This window comes from Triticum urartu, chromosome 4A (genome assembly GCF_056163025.1).
Source record: "Triticum urartu cultivar PI428250 chromosome 4A, HENAU_Tu73, whole genome shotgun sequence".
Taxonomy (NCBI): Eukaryota; Viridiplantae; Streptophyta; class Magnoliopsida; order Poales; family Poaceae; genus Triticum; species Triticum urartu.
This window is the reverse complement of record NC_141876.1, coordinates 49,800,213-49,818,369: the sequence shown is the minus strand read 5'-3', so window position 1 is coordinate 49,818,369 and position 18,157 is coordinate 49,800,213.

Sequence of the window (18,157 nt, the reverse complement as noted above, 5' to 3'; positions counted from 1 at the left end):
GGATCTCGGGTAGGGGGTCCCGAACTGTGCGTCTAGGCCGGATGGTAACAGGAGGCAGGGGACACAATGTTTTACCCAGGTTCGGGCCCTCTTGATGGAGGTAAAACCCTACGTCCTGCTTGATTAATATTGATGATATGGGTAGTACAAGAGTAGATCTACCACGAGATCAAAGAGGCTAAACCCTAGAAGCTAGCCTATGGTATGATTGTATGTTATGGTTGTTGTCCTACGGACTAAAACCCTTTGGTTTATATAGACACCGGAGAGGGTTAGGGTTACACAAGGTCGGTTATAAAGGAGGAGATATCCATATCCGTATTGCCTAGCTTGCCTTCCACTCCAAGTAGAGTCCCACCCGAACACGAGACGAAGTCTTCAATCTTGTATCTTCATAGTCTAACAGTCCGGCCAATGGAGATAGTCCGGCTGTCCGGAGACCCCCTAATCCAGGACTCCCTCAGTAGCCCCTGAACCAGGCTTCAATGACGATGAGTCCGGTGCGCAGTATTGTCTTCGGCATTGCAAGGCGGGTTCCTTCTCCGAATACATCACAGAAGAATTTGAATACGAGGATAGTGTCCGACCCTGCAAAATAAGTTCCACATACCACCGTAGAGAGAGTAATATTTTCGCAAATCTAATTTGCTGACTTGTTTTGGCAACATGACATTATGCCATGGCCCGGTGATTATTCGAACCGTTTCCTTTTACTAGCCCCATACATAACGCGAGGCAGTTTTTCGACACGTCTTGTCAAAGCAGAGATCGTGTCCCCTTATTACGAGATTCTCATCAATACGGGCGTGGGTAACCCAACCGCGCCATTGATTATGGCGCTTGGGGGATAAGCGAGTTTTACCAGGCAAGTGGGGATGCTTAGTTTCGTCTGCCCATATAAAGGGATAAGGATTCACCTTTCTATCCATGCCTTCTTCCTCCTTGGCTCATCCGTTTTAGCACACTCGAGCTCTAGCGCCCAAGTCCGCACTTCCCACCTCAACCTTCTCCAACCATGTCCGGAGCGGGAGGCAGGTGGATGGTCTCCTCCGTCACGGATGGAGACATCAAGAAGCTGAGGAGAGCCGGATACCTGCCCGATGACATCACGCACCGGCTCCCAGATGAGGGGCAGCTCATCCCCACCCCCAGGCCCCATGAGAGGGTAGTGTTCCTCACCCATTTCCTCCGCGGACTGGGATTCCCTCTTCACCCATTCATCCAGGGGCTCATGTTCTATTACGGCCTGGATTTCCACGATCTGGCCCCGAACTTCATCCTCAACATCTCGGCGTTTATCGTCGTGTGCGAGGCCTTCCTCCGCATCAAGCCCCACTTCGGCTTATGGTTGAAGACCTTCAACGTCAAGCCGAAGGTTGTGGGCGGCCGCCAGGCGGAGTTCGGAGGCGCCATGGTGGGCAAGATGCCCAACGTAACATGGCTCGAGGGCTCCTTTGTGGAAACCATAAAGGGGTGGCAATCGGGGTGGTTCTACATCACCGAGCCGCGCAACCCTGCTTGGGCAGCGGCCCCCGAGTTCCGATCTGGCATCCCCACGCGGCTCACCTCCTGGAAAGAGAAGGGCCTGTCCTGGGGTAGTTCGGGAGAGCTGACCGGACTCCAAACATGTATTCAAAACATGGTGAACAAGAAGCTCAAACTTATCAACATGGTCCAGGTCATGCTCCACCGCCGGATCCTCCCGTGCCAACAGCGGGAGTTCAACTTGTGGGAGTTCGACCCGGCGCAGCACCGAACTCTGAACAGGCTCTTCGACACAACTCACGAAGATGCCTGGAGGGTGCTGTTCAAAAGCGCCGAGGTCCCCCCTCCCATTACTGAGGATCGCGGATTCAGCGTGAAGCGCCAAGCCAGTGCGGTGAGCTGCTTTACCTTTCACAGGATAATTAGTTTTTATAGATTGACTCCATGCGGGATCTAAACTCCCGTACCTTTGACAGGACTGGCAAGAGACGGCCGGACAGATCGACTGTCCGGCTCCTTTGCCTGATGGCCCAGCAGACGCTCTTCTGGCGAAGATGCTGACTCTGGCCCCTTATACGGTGCCGGAGAAGACCAAGAAGGCCAAGGGAACCCAAAAGAGTTCCCGATGCCAGGTGTCGTCGGACTCACCGTCCGATGACTCTGCGGCACACTCCTCCCTCGAAGACGAGGAAGAAGAAGAAGAAGATGCCCCCCCGGCTGGGGGAGATAAGAAAAGGAAGGCCGCCCCAACTGGGGGGGGGCGAAGGGTCCAAGAAGGGAACGACTCTCCTTCCGGACAGTTCCACCGCCGCCGACAAAGGTGAAGACGAGTGGTTGCCCAGGGCCAAGCCCCCGGGGAGATCGTAAGTATTCGGATACCAGAGTAACTCATAGCATTCCTTTGTCGCACTGCTTCCCCTAACGTCGAACGTAATTATGCAAGCCGCCACGAGCTAGTATCGATGTATCATCGGACGGCTCCCTGGGCTCGTCGGACATGGATAGCGATCCAGTCCCGACCGCCACCTCCCCTCATCCTACCGACGACGCCGAGGTGCTGTCTCAAGAGGCACCAGACCGAGGGGAGACAGTCCTGGAGGTTCCTCAAGGCGACCTTCCGGACTCCGGGAGCTGAGGGGACGGGGCCCCTGAGAGCTCCGAGTTTGGCCCTCAGCCGAACACGGCGCCGGACCCTCCAGCGGTTCCAGGCTCGGGCAGGCGGCCTCCTTCTAAGAGGGGCAAGACGCCTGTACCGGTGACCTCTGTCCATCCAGAGGCGCCCTACAACCTGCTGGAAGCGCTTCACAGTGCCTCCATCGACGAGGAGCACCATACTGTTATGAGTGCGGTGGTCCAGAAGGTTCAGTCCACCAAGAGCGGATTGACTGAAGCCTGTGCCAGCCTTCTAACAGGCTTTGAGGTAAGTGTTTTAAAATATAGGAAAAATATTACCGCATAGATAGTATCCCCTGATGCTTTGTTTGGTGTTCACAAAGAAAAGCCGAACAGAGGATCAAATAATATTGCAGGAGTCTAATATAAGTATGTCAATATGCGTATGCAGGCTTCGCTGCTGGCGTGCGCCGCTCTTACTGCGGAGGTCGCCGTACTGAAGCAGGACCTCGAGGGGTCCAGGAAAGAGCTCGGCCTTGCCAAGAGGCAGCTCGAGGAGAACAAGGGTAAGTAATACCCTGTCTATAGATATGTATATATAAAAGAAGACGCGATTGCAAAATGACAGGATCATCGTATATTTGCCAGGGGCCACGACCGAGGTGACGACCCTGAAACAAGCGCTAACCAAGGCCAAAGATAAAGCGGCCAAGGAGCGCACCGACCGAGAGAAGCACGAGGCTCGGGTGGGCGAGGTGCAGCAAGAGCTCCAGGCTCTCGTGGCGAAGCACGAGGCCTTGGATCTTGACTCAAAGACACGGGAGTCTGAGCTTGCCGCGGCCCTCAAAAGCGCAAAAAGTGCCAAGGCTAAAGCCCAAAAGGCCCTCCAAGAGATCGACGCAATGAATAAGATAGCGGCGGGTAAGGCTTTCTATATGCAAAGCAAGCATGTAAAAGTAAATTACCGATTACTTACCCAAATCCGGAGCTCTCCAGGAGCATTCGCAGATTTGCCCCGCAGCGTGTCCGATGCCGCACAATTTTACCAGGCCGAGGATGGAAGCTCAACGGAGAAGTTGTTCTGGTCACAGTATGCTGAGGCCGAACACCCGATGCCAATGAGCGACCAGCTGAAGCAGATGGTCGAGCTACATAAGGTGGCCGATCGGGCCATGAAGAGCTTTATAGTCCGGCTGTGGCCTGGCGACGCCCTTCCGAATAGCTTCTTCGGCCTGGTGAGGCGGCTTGTGGATGCCTGCCCGCGGCTGGAGGTCGTCAAGCGATCTGTCTGCATTAAAGGTGCATGCCGGGCATTCGCCCGTGTGAAATTGCAGTGGGTCAAGCTAGACGCCGTGAAGCTGATCAAGGAGGGGCCGCCAGAGGGCAAGGAGCACCGCCACCCCGAGATGTACTATGAGGGTGTTCTGCCGGGTGCCCGTCTCATAGCGGACGAGTGTTCAAAAGATGTAATATTTGAGTGAGACTTGCTCGTTCTATCCTGTATTTATGAAAACTTGTTTCATATGCGCTATGCAACGCTTGTTTGAATTTCAAATATTACCTTCTGTTTGGCTGTTTATCCAATCCGAGAGATGGCTAGTCCTCGGCTTCTGCCCCCATGCCACGAGTGCTAGGGTGTTCGGGATAAACCTGAGCACTCTTGTTCCCATGTTTGGGTCCTTTGAGGGAGGTGCTCAGCACAGCGAACAAGGCAACCAGACTAATAATGCTTTATCACTCTCACTTAGCCATAGAATTCTATAATTTTAAATTTTGGCGAAGCCCCTGGTATTCGGAAGGCCGAATTTGGGGCGCGATACACGCCTTTAAGCCGTACAGGGCCGGCCCCTCGCTCTAAGCAGCATAAGTCTTTAGGGACTCGAAAACCTCGCCGAACAGCGACCAGTCTCTCGCCTTATCATGACAGTCAGTTTTAGCTTTCTCTACTGAGGTGCTAAACCCAGCAGAACTGGGGCACAATCGCAGTAGTTCTCCTAGCGCTACCTTAGCCGATAGAGCGGAATGTAAGGTACCAAAACATAGGAGCCGGGCAAACCCAACATTTCACCAAAGACATGATTCGGAGCTGATGCATATAATGCTATAAGTTCGGGGTGCCGTACTTGTGAAAGTGTTCGGACTTTTCACACCGTATTGTGGGGTACGTAAGCCCCTGGTGTATTGGCCGTACCAAAGTGTACGGTTGCAAGGCGTCATTAATAAACACATTGATATATATATATATATATATATAACAAGAATGCAATAATAGTCGTAATGTCATGCATTGTTTATTCAAAAACTTGTGTTAAAGCAGAGTGATACAGATAGTGCGATAAGCAAAGAGTAGGACTATGTCCCTTCCAAGGGCAAGCTGAGGAATGATATTAAATCGAATATTTCGCTCGTTACTGTAATACACCCGGGAATTCCGTGGTATGGCGTAGTTGTCTGCCTCCTTGGTTGCTGCATCATGTGTTCGGCAATAGTGCTGCCGGATAGTGTTTCCAGAGATTAAGGTCCTGAAAAAAGGAGAAAAATAACCAAACGGGAAGCCCCTAGTGCGGTTTAAGCCGCGTCTTGGGGCGTGCCACAGTTGTCCCCCCTCCCCACCCATGCCCATGGTATTTTTAATGCGTAATTATGTATGCACGGCACGAGTTTCACCGTTGGGCTAGGATTCGGGTGGCCGCCGCATTGCTATGCGAGCTCAGATCGCCCCAGGCGGTCTATTTGCCGATTGCTCCGAGCGCGCTTGAAGGTGTCCGAGCTTTGAAGCGCCGAACTAGTTGATTGCCTTGAGAGGCTGCTTTGCGCTTCTGCTGCGAGGGCCACGGTGTGCTCCTCTGTTCGGAGAGAGCGCTCTGTGTTTCCATTGACTGTAATAACTCCACGAGGTCCTGGCATCTTGAGCTTGAGGCATGCATAATGCGGTACCGCATTGAATCTAGCAAATGCGGTTCGCCCCGAGCAGCGTGTGATAACCACTGCGGAACGGGACTATATCGAAGATTAACTCCTCGCTTCAGAAGTTATCCGGGGATCCGAAGACCACCTCCAGTGTAATTGAGCCTGTGTAATGGGCCTCCACACCTGGAATGACGTCTTTAAAGGTCGTTTTTTTGGGTTTGATCCTTGAGGGGTCTATACCCATTTTGCGCACTGTGTCCTGATAAAGCAGGTTCAGGCTGCTGCCGCCATCCATATGGACTCGAGTGAGGTTGAATCCGTCAATGATTGGGTCTAGGACCAGTGCGGCAAATCTGCCATGACGGATACTAGTGGGGTGGTCCCTGCGATCGAAGGCAATCGGACAGGAGGACCAAGGGTTGAACTTTGGGGCGACTGGCTCCAACGCATATATGTCCCCGAGCGCATGCTTCCGCTCCCTCTTGGGGATGTGGGTTGCGTATATCATGTTCACCATCCGCACTTGCGGGGGAAACCTCTTCTGTCCTCTGGTGTGCGGCTGCCGGGGCTCCTCCTCGTCATCGCTATGCGGCCCCTTGTCCTTGTTTTCGGCAATTAACTTGCCGGCCTGCTTAAACACCCAACAATCCCTGTTGGTGTGATTGGCTGGCTTGTCTGGGGTTCCGTGTATTTGACACGAGCGATCGAGTATACGGTCCAAACTGGACGGACCCGGCGTACTTTGTTTGAATGGCTTTTTCCGCTGACCGGGTTTGGAGCCTTTGAGTCTGGCATTGACTGCCGTATCCTCGGTATTTTCGCTGTTAATGCGGCGCTTATGTTTGTTTCGACGTGACCTGCTATTGCCGTCCTTGGTATCCGAGGTACCATGGTTCTTTGATATGTTATTACTGCGAGCCAGCCAGCTGTCTTCTCCCACACAAAAGCGGGTCATGAGCGTCGTGAGAGCTGCCATAGATTTCGGCTTTTCCTGACCAAGGTGCCGGGCTAGCCACTCGTCTCAGATGTTGTGTTTGAAAGCCGCTAAGGCCTCTGCATCCGGATAGTCGATGATTTGATTTTTCTTTGTAAGGAACCGAGTCCAGAATTGCCTGGCCAACTCTTCTGGCTGCTGAATTATGTGGCTCAAGTCATCGGCGTCTGGTGGTCGCACATAAGTGCCCTGAAAGTTGTCGAGGAATGCGGCTTCCAGATCTTCCCAACAGCTAAGGGAGTCTGCTGGCAAGCTGTTAAGCCAATGCCGCGCTGGTCCTTTGAGCTTTAGTGGGAGCTATTTGATGGCGTGTAAGTCATCAGCGCGGGCCATGTGGATGTGGAGGAGGAAATCCTCGATCCATACTGCGGGATCTGTTGTGCCATCGTATGATTCAATATTTACAGGTTTGAAACCTTCTGGGAATTGATGATCCATTACTTCGTCTGTGAAGCATAAGGGGTGTGCGGCGCCTCTATATTGGGCTATATCGCGACGCGGCCCGAATGGGTCTTGCCCGCTGTGTTTGGCCCGACCAGATTTGCTTTTACTGTATCCGGCGTGACGTTTATCGTCTCACAGAGTGGTGCGCCCTCGTGATCCGTAGATCGATCTTGCATGCTCTGCTTTGTCCTCCAATATGTCTCACAGGTCTGGCGTATCTCCCCATGCCTTTTTATTTAAATGGCGTCGGGGTGGAGGCTGAGTTTTTGGCTGGAATGCCTCTCTATCGCGGCCACGAGGTGGTCGATCAGCCATATCATACGCTTCTTCCTCCAGTCGGGGTAGTAACCTGCACTTTGGGTAATTCTTGGAGGGGCGCTCGAGTTTATATTCCTCGGCCGCGAGGACTTCAGTCCATCTGTCAGCTAGCAGATCTTGATCAGCTTGAAGCTGCTGCTGCTTTTTTTTCGGGCTATTTGCCGTGGCCATAAGCCGGCGCTTGAAGCGCTCTTGTTCGACGGGATCCTCTGGTACGACGAATTCATCGTCGCCGAGGCTTGCCTCGTCTTCGGAGGGGGGCATGTAATTGTCATCCTCCTCCTCTCTGTCTGCCGCTCTCTCAGGAGAGCTGGCTCCTCCATCCTCCTACTCTAAATCTTGCTGGAGGGGATTGTTGTTGTCTTCGGCACTATTCGGAGTGTTATTTTCTCCTGTGCCGGTATCACCACTTTTGCTTTGGTGGGACTTAGAGCGGCACCGCTGACGTCGACGCTTGGGTTGCTTCTTGGAGGGGTCATCCTCCGCAATCTCGTCACCATTGCCTTCTTTGGGTGTATCCACCATGTATATGTCATATGACCAGGTGGCTTTCCAGTGCCCTATAGGCGCTGGTTCATGTTCATATCCTACATAGTCGTCCATACCGTCGATGTCTTCGGAGTTGAAGTCGAGCATGTCGGTTAAATCATCGACAGTGGCTACGAAGTGGGTGGTGGGTGGGCGTCGAATTTCTTCGTCGTCCGCATACCAATCCTATTGGCCATTATCCGGCCAGGGCTCTCCTGACAAAGAGAGAGACCTTAGTGAATTCAGAATGTCGCCAAAGGGTGAGTGCTGAAAGATATCCGCGACGGTGAATTCCATGATCGGCGCCCAATCGGATTCGATTGGCAGGGGCGCGGACGGTTCGGAGTCCGGAAAAGAGTCCAACACCTTGGAGTCACAGGCTTCGCAGAGGATTAGGCTGGTGTTCGGCTCGATCGCCGTTGAGACTGCAGCCCCTGAGGTGGTGTCTAGCCACCCATCCTCGATTGGCACAGTTGGCTCCGAGCTAAGTGTCGGAGCTGATGCGGGCACGACCTCTGGGGTACTGTTTGGCGGCAGAGCTAGGTCATACCCATCGTGATAGTGTGGCGCACCCGGCTGTGGCTCGAATCCATCGAAGATCAAGTCTCCGCGGATGTCGGCTGTGTAGTTCAAACTTCCAAATATGACCTGATGGCCAGGGGCATAGCTTTCAATCTGCTCCAGATGGCCAAGCGAATTAGCCCGCAGTGCAAAGCCGCCGAACACGAAGATCTGTCCGGGGAGAAAAGTCTCACCCTGGACTGCATCGCTATCGATGATAGTAGGAGCCATCAAGCCTAACGGCGACGACACAGAGGAACTCTCAATGAAAGCACCAATGTCGGTGTCAAAACCGGCGGATCTAGGGTAGGGGGTCCCGAACTGTGCGTCTAGGCCGGGTGGTAACAGGAGGCAGGGGACACAATGTTTTACCCAGGTTCGGGCCCTCTTGATTGAGGTAAAACCCTACGTCCCGCTTGATTAATATTGATGATATGGGTAGTACAAGAGTAGATCTACCACGAGATCAGAGAGGCTAAACCCTAGAAGCTAGCCTATGGTATGATTGTATGTTATGGTTGTTGTCCTACGGACTAAAACCCTTTGGTTTATATAGACACCGGAGAGGGTTAGGGTTACATAAGGTCGGTTACAAAGGAGGAGATATCCATATCCGTATTGCCTAGCTTGCCTTCCACGCCAAGTAGAGTCCCACCCGGACACGAGACGAAGTCTTCAATCTTGTATCTTCATAGTCTAACAGTCCGGCCAATGGAGATAGTCCGGCTGTCCGGAGACCCCCTAATCCAGGACTCCCTCAATTCTTCTCATGAATAATAGTGGGAGCAAACTCAACAAAGTAACTATCATGGGATTGAAAACTGAAATCAAGATGACAAGTTTCATTGTTATTATTATTCCTTAAGCATACGTGTCATCACAATAATCATCATAGATAGGAGGCATGCTTTCATCTTAATAAATTTGCTCATCAAAACATGGGGGACAAAAAATATTATCAAATATAGATTCCCCAAGCTTGTGGCTTTGCATATCATTAGCATCATAGATATTCAAGGAATTCATACTAACAACATTGCAATCATGCTCATCATTCAAATATTTAGTGCCAAACATTTTAATGCATTCTTCTTCTAACACTTCGGCACAATTTTCCTTTCCATCATACTCACGAAAGATATTAAAAAGATGAAGCGTATGAGGCAAACTTAATTCCATTTTTTTGTAATTTTCTTTTATAAACTAAACTAGTGATAAAACAAGAAACAAAAAGATTCAATTGCAATATCTAAAGATATACCTTCAAGCACTCACCTCCCCGGCAACGGCGCCAGAAAAGAGCTTGATGTCTACTACACAACCTTCTTCTTGTAGACATTGTTGTGCCTCCAAGTGCAGAGGTTCGTAGGACAGTAGCAAATTTCCCTCAAGTGGATGACCTAAGGTTTATCAATCCGTAGGAAGCGTAGGATGAAGATGGTCTCTCTCAAGCAACCCTGCAACCAAATAACAAAGAGTCTCTTGTGTCCCCAACACACCCAATACAATGGTAAATTGTATAGGTGCACTAGTTCGGTGAAGAGATGGTGATACAAGTGGTATATGGATAGTAGATAAAGGTATTTGTAATCTGAAATTATAAAAACAGCAAGGTAACTAATGGTAAAAGTGAGCTTAAACGGTATTGCAATGATAGGAAATAAGGCCTAGGGTTCATACTTTCACTAGTGTAAGTTCCCTCAACAATGATAACATAATTGGATCACATAACTATCCCTCAACATGCAACAAATAGTCACTCCAAAGTCACTAATAGCGGAGAACGAACGAAGAGATTATGGTAGGGTACGAAACCACCTCAAAGTTATTCTTTCCAATCAATCCGTTGGGCTATTCCTATAAGTGTCACAAACAGCCCTAGAGTTCGTACTAGAATAACACCTTAAGACACAAATCAATCAAAAACCTAATGTTAACTAGATACTCCAATGTCACCTCAAGTATCCATGGGTATGATTATACGATATGCATCACACAATCTCAGATTCATCTATTCAACCAACACATAGGACCTCAAAGAGTGCCCCAAAGTTCAACAGGAGAATCACGACGAAAACATGTGCCAACACCTATGCATAGGTTCATGGGAGGAACCCGCAAGTTGATCACCAAAACATACATCAAGTGAATCATGTGGTATCCCATTGTCACCACAGATACACACGGCAAAACATACATCAAGTGTTCTCAATTCTTCAAAGACTCAATACGATAAGATAACTTCAAAGGGGAAACTCAATTCATTACAAGAGAGTAGAGGGGGGAGAAACATCATAAGATCAAATATAATAGCAAAGCTCGTGATACATCAAGATCGTATCATCTCAAGAACACGAGAGAGAGAGAGAGAGGGAGAGAGAGAGAGATCAAACACATAGCTACTGGTACATACCCTCAGCCCCGAGGGAGAACTACTCCCTCCTCGTCATGGAGAGCACCGGGATGATGAAGATGGACACTGGAGAAGGATTGCCCCCTCTGGCAGGGTGCCGGAACGGGTCTAGATTGGCTTTCGGTGGCTCTGGAGGCTTCTGGCGGCGGAACTCCCGATCTATTGTGCTCACGGATGTTTTTAGGGTATATGGATATATATAGGCAGAAGAAGTACGTCAGGGGGGCCACGAGGGGCTCACGAGGGTGGAGGGCGCGCCTAGGGGGTGGGTGCACCCCCTGCCTCGTGGCCTCCTCGTAGAGCCCCCGACGTGCACTCCAAGTCTTCTGGGTTTCTTTCCTTCCAAAAATGAGTTCCGTGAAGTTTCAGGTCAATTGGACTTCGTTTGATTTTCCTTTTCTTCGAAACCCTAAAACATGGTAAAAACAGAAACTGGCACTGGGCTCTGGGTTAATAGGTTAGTCCCAAAAATGATATAAAAGTGTATAATAAAGACCATAAACATTCAAAACGGTAGATAATATAGCATGGAGCAATCAAAAATTATAGATACGTTAGAGACGTATCACCGGCATTCCCCCTCTTCATGTAAAGCTTGTAAAATAAGAGAAAATAGGCATAAGTATTGTGACATAATGTGTAATAACAACCCATAATCCAATAAATATCGATATAAAAGCATGATGCAAAATGGACGTATCAACTCCCACAAGCTTAGACCTCGCTTGTCCTCAAGCGAAAGCCGAAATCAAAAAAAAATATGTCCACATGTTTAGAGATAGAGGTGTCTATAAAAATAACGGACATGAGGGCATCATGATCATTCTTAGAACAACAGCATATATATATTGTCATATGATCTCTTATGCTAAAGTAACAATTCAATCACAATTTCAAGTATGAATCATAAACTTTATTGAGGACCAACAAACTAATCTCAGTCATTGAGGCAATTGAAATTTATCATAACATAGGAAAGTGTCAATATAAGAGCTTTTCAGCAAGTCCACATACTCAACCATCTTTTAGTCTTTCACAATTGCTAACACTCATGCAATATTTATGGGCGTGACGTCTTAATCGGACACAGAGAAAGATAGGGGTTTATAGTTTTGCCTCCCAATGTTTCACCTCAAGGGTAATGTCAACAATAATAGTTCATGAAAACTCACATCCAATTAGCTATATATATCTGGATCTTTCCAACACATTGTGCTTGCCAAAGGATAAAATGTAAAAAGGAAAGGTGAATATCACCATGACTCATTGCATGAAGTATAAGACAAGAATAAAAGATAGGCCCTTCGCAGAGGCAAGCAGAGGTTAACATGCACTTTTATGGTTGGATGCACGAAATCTTAATGCAAAAGAACGTCACTTTATATTGCCACTTGCGATATGGACCTTTATTATGCAGTCCATCGCTTTTATTTCTTCCATATCACAATATTGTATAAAGCTTATTTTCTCCACATTAATAAGTCATACATATTTAGAAGGCAATTTTTATTGCATGCATCGATGACAACTTACTTGAAGGATCTTACTCAAACCATAGGTAGGTATGGTGGACTCTCATGGCAAAACTGGGTTTAGGGATATTTGGAAGCACAAGTAGTATATCTACTTGGTGCAAAGAATCCATGACAATATAATTTATCTCAGATGAAAGAAAACATAACCCATTACGCTGTCTTCCTTGTCCAGCGTCAACTCTTTAGCACGTCATACTTTAATGAGTGCTCACAATCATAAAGGATGTCCAAGATAGCATATTTATATGTGAACCTCTCTTTCTTTATCTCTTCCTATTAATTGCAACAATGACCAAAACTATGTTTGTCAACTCTCAACAACTTTTAGTTGATCTTGGGAATGGATGAAATGAACAACGTTGAGAAGACTTTGAGTTGATCTTGCGGATGTTGAAAATGATCGAGTCCACTTGAAGAGAAGCACGTCGGTTGAAAAGGATTGACATGACAATCTCGATTATCATGGAGGATTAGTATTCACATAAAAATGTGAGGACACCGCTTAAGGAAGGTATGGAATCAACACTTTACTTCAAAGCAACTCGAATACCACAAACCAAAACAAAACAAAGGATTGGATTGCAAAATAAGCCGAAACAAACATATGATAGAGCCCATATCGTATCATGTGTCTGTTGGAAGGATATCCTACGATATACTTGAATTCCCACTTATAAACTCCCGAAACTCTCTGGTTATGCAATCATGTGTTGGGGATACAGGGGAAGCATAATATCTCACCCAAAACTAGCAAATCCTACATCCAGCTGTATCCACCCTTCAACACATAACCAAGAAACCTTCGGAAATCGTTTACCTCAACCTTCGAAAAGCATCCGTTATACGGGTTATGGCAATACTCCCGAACTCCCACCCCAGTACTGGGTGGCGTCGAGGTTATCTCACCAACAACTGCATAAAAGAGATTTTCGATGTCGGTGAACTCAGGTTTTCCAGAACTGCAACGATAAAATTGTGACGACAACACCTCGGAGCTCAACTCCCTGGGACACTGCCACAACCCCTCAATGTCAGGAGGCACCAAGAACAATGGTCTCATCACAAAACCATCGGAACAATTCCAATATACCCGCGTGATCCTAAAAAAATTTCGTGAAATTTAAGGAGAGAAGAGTCAAAACTTCTACGTCAGGAGGCCTCACCAGAGCGACGAAGGGACTGAGGAGTAAAAAGAATCCTACTCTCCGATATATATAATCCTAAGACTCAAAACATTTTGTTCTAGATTCAACAACGTCAGCGATTCGATCAAGCAGAGGGCTCCTAAGTCAGGGATGGCTCTGATTACCAACTTGTAACACCCACAATGTGCCTATATCTCCCACGTGTCGAGGCATGACTTAGAGGCATAGACGCATGGTAGGTTTGTCGCAAGAGGGGTAATCTTCACACAATCCCATGTACTGAATAAGAAAGGGATAAAGAGTTGGCTTACAATCGCCACTTCACACAAATACAAGTTATACATACATCATCCAGAATACAATCAAGGTCCGAGTACAAAACCAAAATAAAAGAAGACAACCCCAATTGCTAGATCCCCGATCGTCCCAACTGGGTTCCGCTACTGATCAAAAGGGAACAAAACAAAACAATGACCAAGGTCTTCATCGAGCTCGCACTTGAGCTTGGTAGCATCACCTGCATTGGTATCATCGGCACCTGCAACTGTTTGGAAGTATCTGTGAGCCACGAGGACCCAGCAATCTCACACCCGTGAGATCAAGACTATTTAAGCTTATGGGTAGGATAGGGAAGTGAGGTGGAGCTGCAGCAAACACTAGCATATATGGTGGCTAACTTATGCAAATAAGAGCGAGAAGAGAAGCAATGCAACGGTCGTGACCAAGAAGTGATCCTGAATCTACTTACGTCCAAGCATAACACAAGGACTGTGTCCACTTCCCGGACTCCGCCGGAAAGAGACCATCACGGCTACACACGCGGTTGATGCATTTTAATTAAGTTAAGTGTCAAGTTCTCCACAACCGGACATTAACAAATTCCCATCTGTCCATAACCACGGGCATGGCTTTCGAAAGTTCAAACCCTGCAGGGGTTTCCCAACTTAGCCCATCACAAGCTCTCACGGTCAACGAAGGATATTCCTTCTCCCAGGAAGACCCGATCAGACTCGGAATCCCGGTTACAAGACATTTCGACAAGGGTAAAACAAGACCAGCAAGACCGCCCGATGCGCCAACATCCCGATAGGAGCTGCACATATCTCATTCTCAGGACAACACCGAATTGTCCAAGATTCCGGTAGGCCAGCCCAGAGTTGCCCCTGGTGGCCGCCGACGGCTGACAGGTTCGGACCAACACTTCGACAAGCACTGGCCTGGGGGGTTAGAATAAAGATGATCCTTGGGAGCGCGACTCCCAAGGGAAAAGTAGGTGGTGGTGAGGCAAATGGTAAAACCAAGGTTGGGCCTTGCTGGAGGAGTTTTATTCAAAGCGAACTGTCAAGGGGTCCCCATAACACCTAACCGTGTAAGGAACGCAAAATCAAGGAACATAACACCGGTATGGCGGAAACTAGGGCGGAAAGAGTGGAACAAAACACCAGGCATAAGGCCGAGCCTTCCACCCTTTACCAAGTATATAGATGCATTAATTAAATAAGAGATATTGTGATATCCCAACATATCCATGTTCCAACATGGAACAAACTTAATCTTCACCTGCAACTAGCAACGCTATAAGAGGGGCTGAGGAAAGCTGTAACATAGCCAAACAACAGTTTGCTAGGCAAGGTGGGTTAGAGGCTTGACATGGCAATATGGGAGGCATGATATAGCAAGTGGTAGGTATCACAGCATAGCAATAGAGCGAGCAACTAGCAAGCAAGGATAGAAGTGATTTCGAGGGTATGGTCATCTTGCCTGAGACCCCGCAAGGAAGAAGAACGAGTCCATGAAGAAGACAAACAGACGTAGTCGAACGGATCCTCACAAACGCGACGTTATCGGAACTAACCCGAAGAGGCAACACCGGAAAGAAGCAAACAACATAGTAAACAACCAACACATGAACATGGGATGATGCACAACCAAGTATGATGCATGTCCGGTTTAATGAGGCATGGCTTGGCAAAGTGCACAAACAATACTACAAATTAATTGGAGCTCAATACACAACGAGTTGCATGTTGACGAAACACCACATTCAAGTTATTTAGTTCTCTCTCGTTTATGTACCCAACAATATTAAATGTTCTTAACATGGCAAGGGTTGAAGCAAAAGAAAACTACCTATCTATGCAAGTTTAAATGAGGCCGGAACAACAAGCAACAAGTCCGGAAGAACCTCATGAGCATATATTAGATTTGGTACTGTTCTGTCCTAAACCATATTTTAGAGTTGTTAAACATGCAAGATGAATGCACCATGTTAAACTAGGAATTTTTCTACCCCATTTACAGATAAAGTTTGTTAAGTTTGGAGCTATGGTTATTAAGTTATGAAATAAAGCATTTTAGCATGGCAATAGGCAAAATATAAGAAAACACCATTTTAAACATTTTTAACTTGGATGAAAGTTGCAAATTATGAAACTAGATGAAATTCTAGTCATCTTTCATATAAGGTTTGTTTAATTTGGATGCACGGTTTGAGAGTTATTATATGCATGAACAGCAGGGGGTTTTCTGCAAAACTGCTCTCCTCTGGAAAATAGACAAATTCGCATAACTGAAAAAAAAACAGGAATGGGTCGAAACAAAGGCCGGCCCAAAAGTGCAGAGGGTCTGGGCGACTGCTCACCATGGGCTTCGTCCCGTTGGTGAAGGAGGCTGGCTGGGGAGGAAGCACCTGGGCTGGTCGCTGCCAGGCTTTGATGCGGACGGGCACACGCGCGCAGTCAACTGACGCGGCCGGGTCGAGCACTACCCGATGTAGAGGCGGAAGCAGAGGCATCGGTGGCGGCTTGGCTTGGCGCAGGAGAGCAGGGACGGCGAGGACGACCTGCTGGTGCTGTTCACCGGCGAGGGCAGAGCAAGGCGGCGGCATGGGCGACGAGATGGAGGTTGGTGATGGCTCGGTCAACGCCTTTGAGAATGAGCAGATGAGGCAGCAACGGGGATTGCAGGGTGGCAACGGTTGCTTGGCTCCGGCGAGAAGGAAGGCGCGGGGAGTAGGAAACAGCAAGGATTTGTCAGTACTACTATGCTGAAGGTTGCACCAGCACTGACAGAAGTACGTCTTCGAGGGAAGGAGGCGCAATCGGGTGGCGGAACGACGACTGAAGATTCAAACCAGGCACTGGGCCATGTGCGAGTGTGAGCCCAGTGGGCTTGTAGGCACGACTATATAACATGCCCAGTAGAGAGTGGTGGGTATCGTGGAGTTGATCCCCTTTTCATCCTTCTTTGTATCCAGCTGTATCTTCTTCCTCCCCACGACACTCTTTCTCTGGAACTTCAGATCTTGTACCAAAATCCCAAATCCAAGGTTTGCCTCTGGCAAGGATATGACAATTGGTATTCAGAGCTTCGTCGGTCCCCGCTACGCCTAAATCCTCGAGAACAATCCGGTAACATCGAATGGTTGGTGGGCTGATTGCTGCGGTGATCGGCTGTAAATCCGATATCAGCGTTCGGATCGATTCAGAGCAGGCGGCAACGGCGCCGTTCAAGCCGAGTGCTCAGACAAGGTACCTGCGAGACGAGATGGGAACGTTCGAGGAGCGCGTGATGAAGGAGTTCGAGGCGCTGCGGCTCCTGCAGGCCAAGGTGGATGGGATCGAGGCAATCTAGGCCAGGCTTGATGGATTGGATGCGAAATTCGAGGAACAAGTGCAGCGCCTAGATCAAGTGCAGAGCAAGGTGAATCTGTCGGTGAGTTTGATCGGGGAGATTAATCAGGAACAAGTACAAGTGGCTCGTCATCTGAAGCAGTCAAGCAATGCACGGGAGGCTGATTTGAACAGGTTGGCGGAACCGGGATGTTTGGCCGCATCTCCGACTACGAGTCAGAGCGGCGGGCGACCGTTTTCGACGCATGCGCAACCACAACCACCTCCTCCTCCATCGTTACTTCCTCCGAGGGACCGCGCATCTCATCAGCAACAGGTACCAAATTCCCCACATCCCTTGGAGGACAGCAAAACAAGCGGACTTGGATGCCAAAAATGGAGTTTCCAAAATTCGAGGGAGAGGGAGTCCGTATTTGGTTGGATAATTGTGAAGCATATTTCCAGTTATATCAGATCCCTGAGTCCTTTAAGTTGATGTCTGCATCTCTGCATCTGATTGGTAATGCAGCACACTGGTTTCAGCCTTATAAACTGAGAGATCATTATGGCACCTGGGACAATTTTTGTGTTGCTGTCATACTGGAATTTGATGTGAATGTGCATAGGAACTGCATGAGAGAGTTGCTTCACTACAAAAAAAAGACACATCCGTGACATTTTGGGCCGAACGAAATTTTTTTCTGTCATACATATGACACTTCTATGATGATAATTGTGACAAAACCCGGTATCATCATAGATGTGGTGGGCTCCTACTTCTATAACAAAAAATCATGACAGAAAATGGGCTTTTCGTCCTGGGCGGGCCGGAGACGCAGCTGTATGACATTCTTTGGGCCGTCCATGACGGAAACAACCGTGGTAGAAGCGAGGGGGAGGAAAATTTCGGGGAGCTCCCGGTTACGGTGGGAGGTCGGGGGCCGAGCGATGCGCGTTTCTCTCGTACACGTACGCGCGTGTGTGCGAGTCGTTGGCTCTAACTGAACCTGAGCGAGGCGTTGGGCTCTAATTGAACCCGAGCGATTGCACTGCAGGCTACGCATTACTAAACCCGAGCGATCGATCGATGGCTATTAACT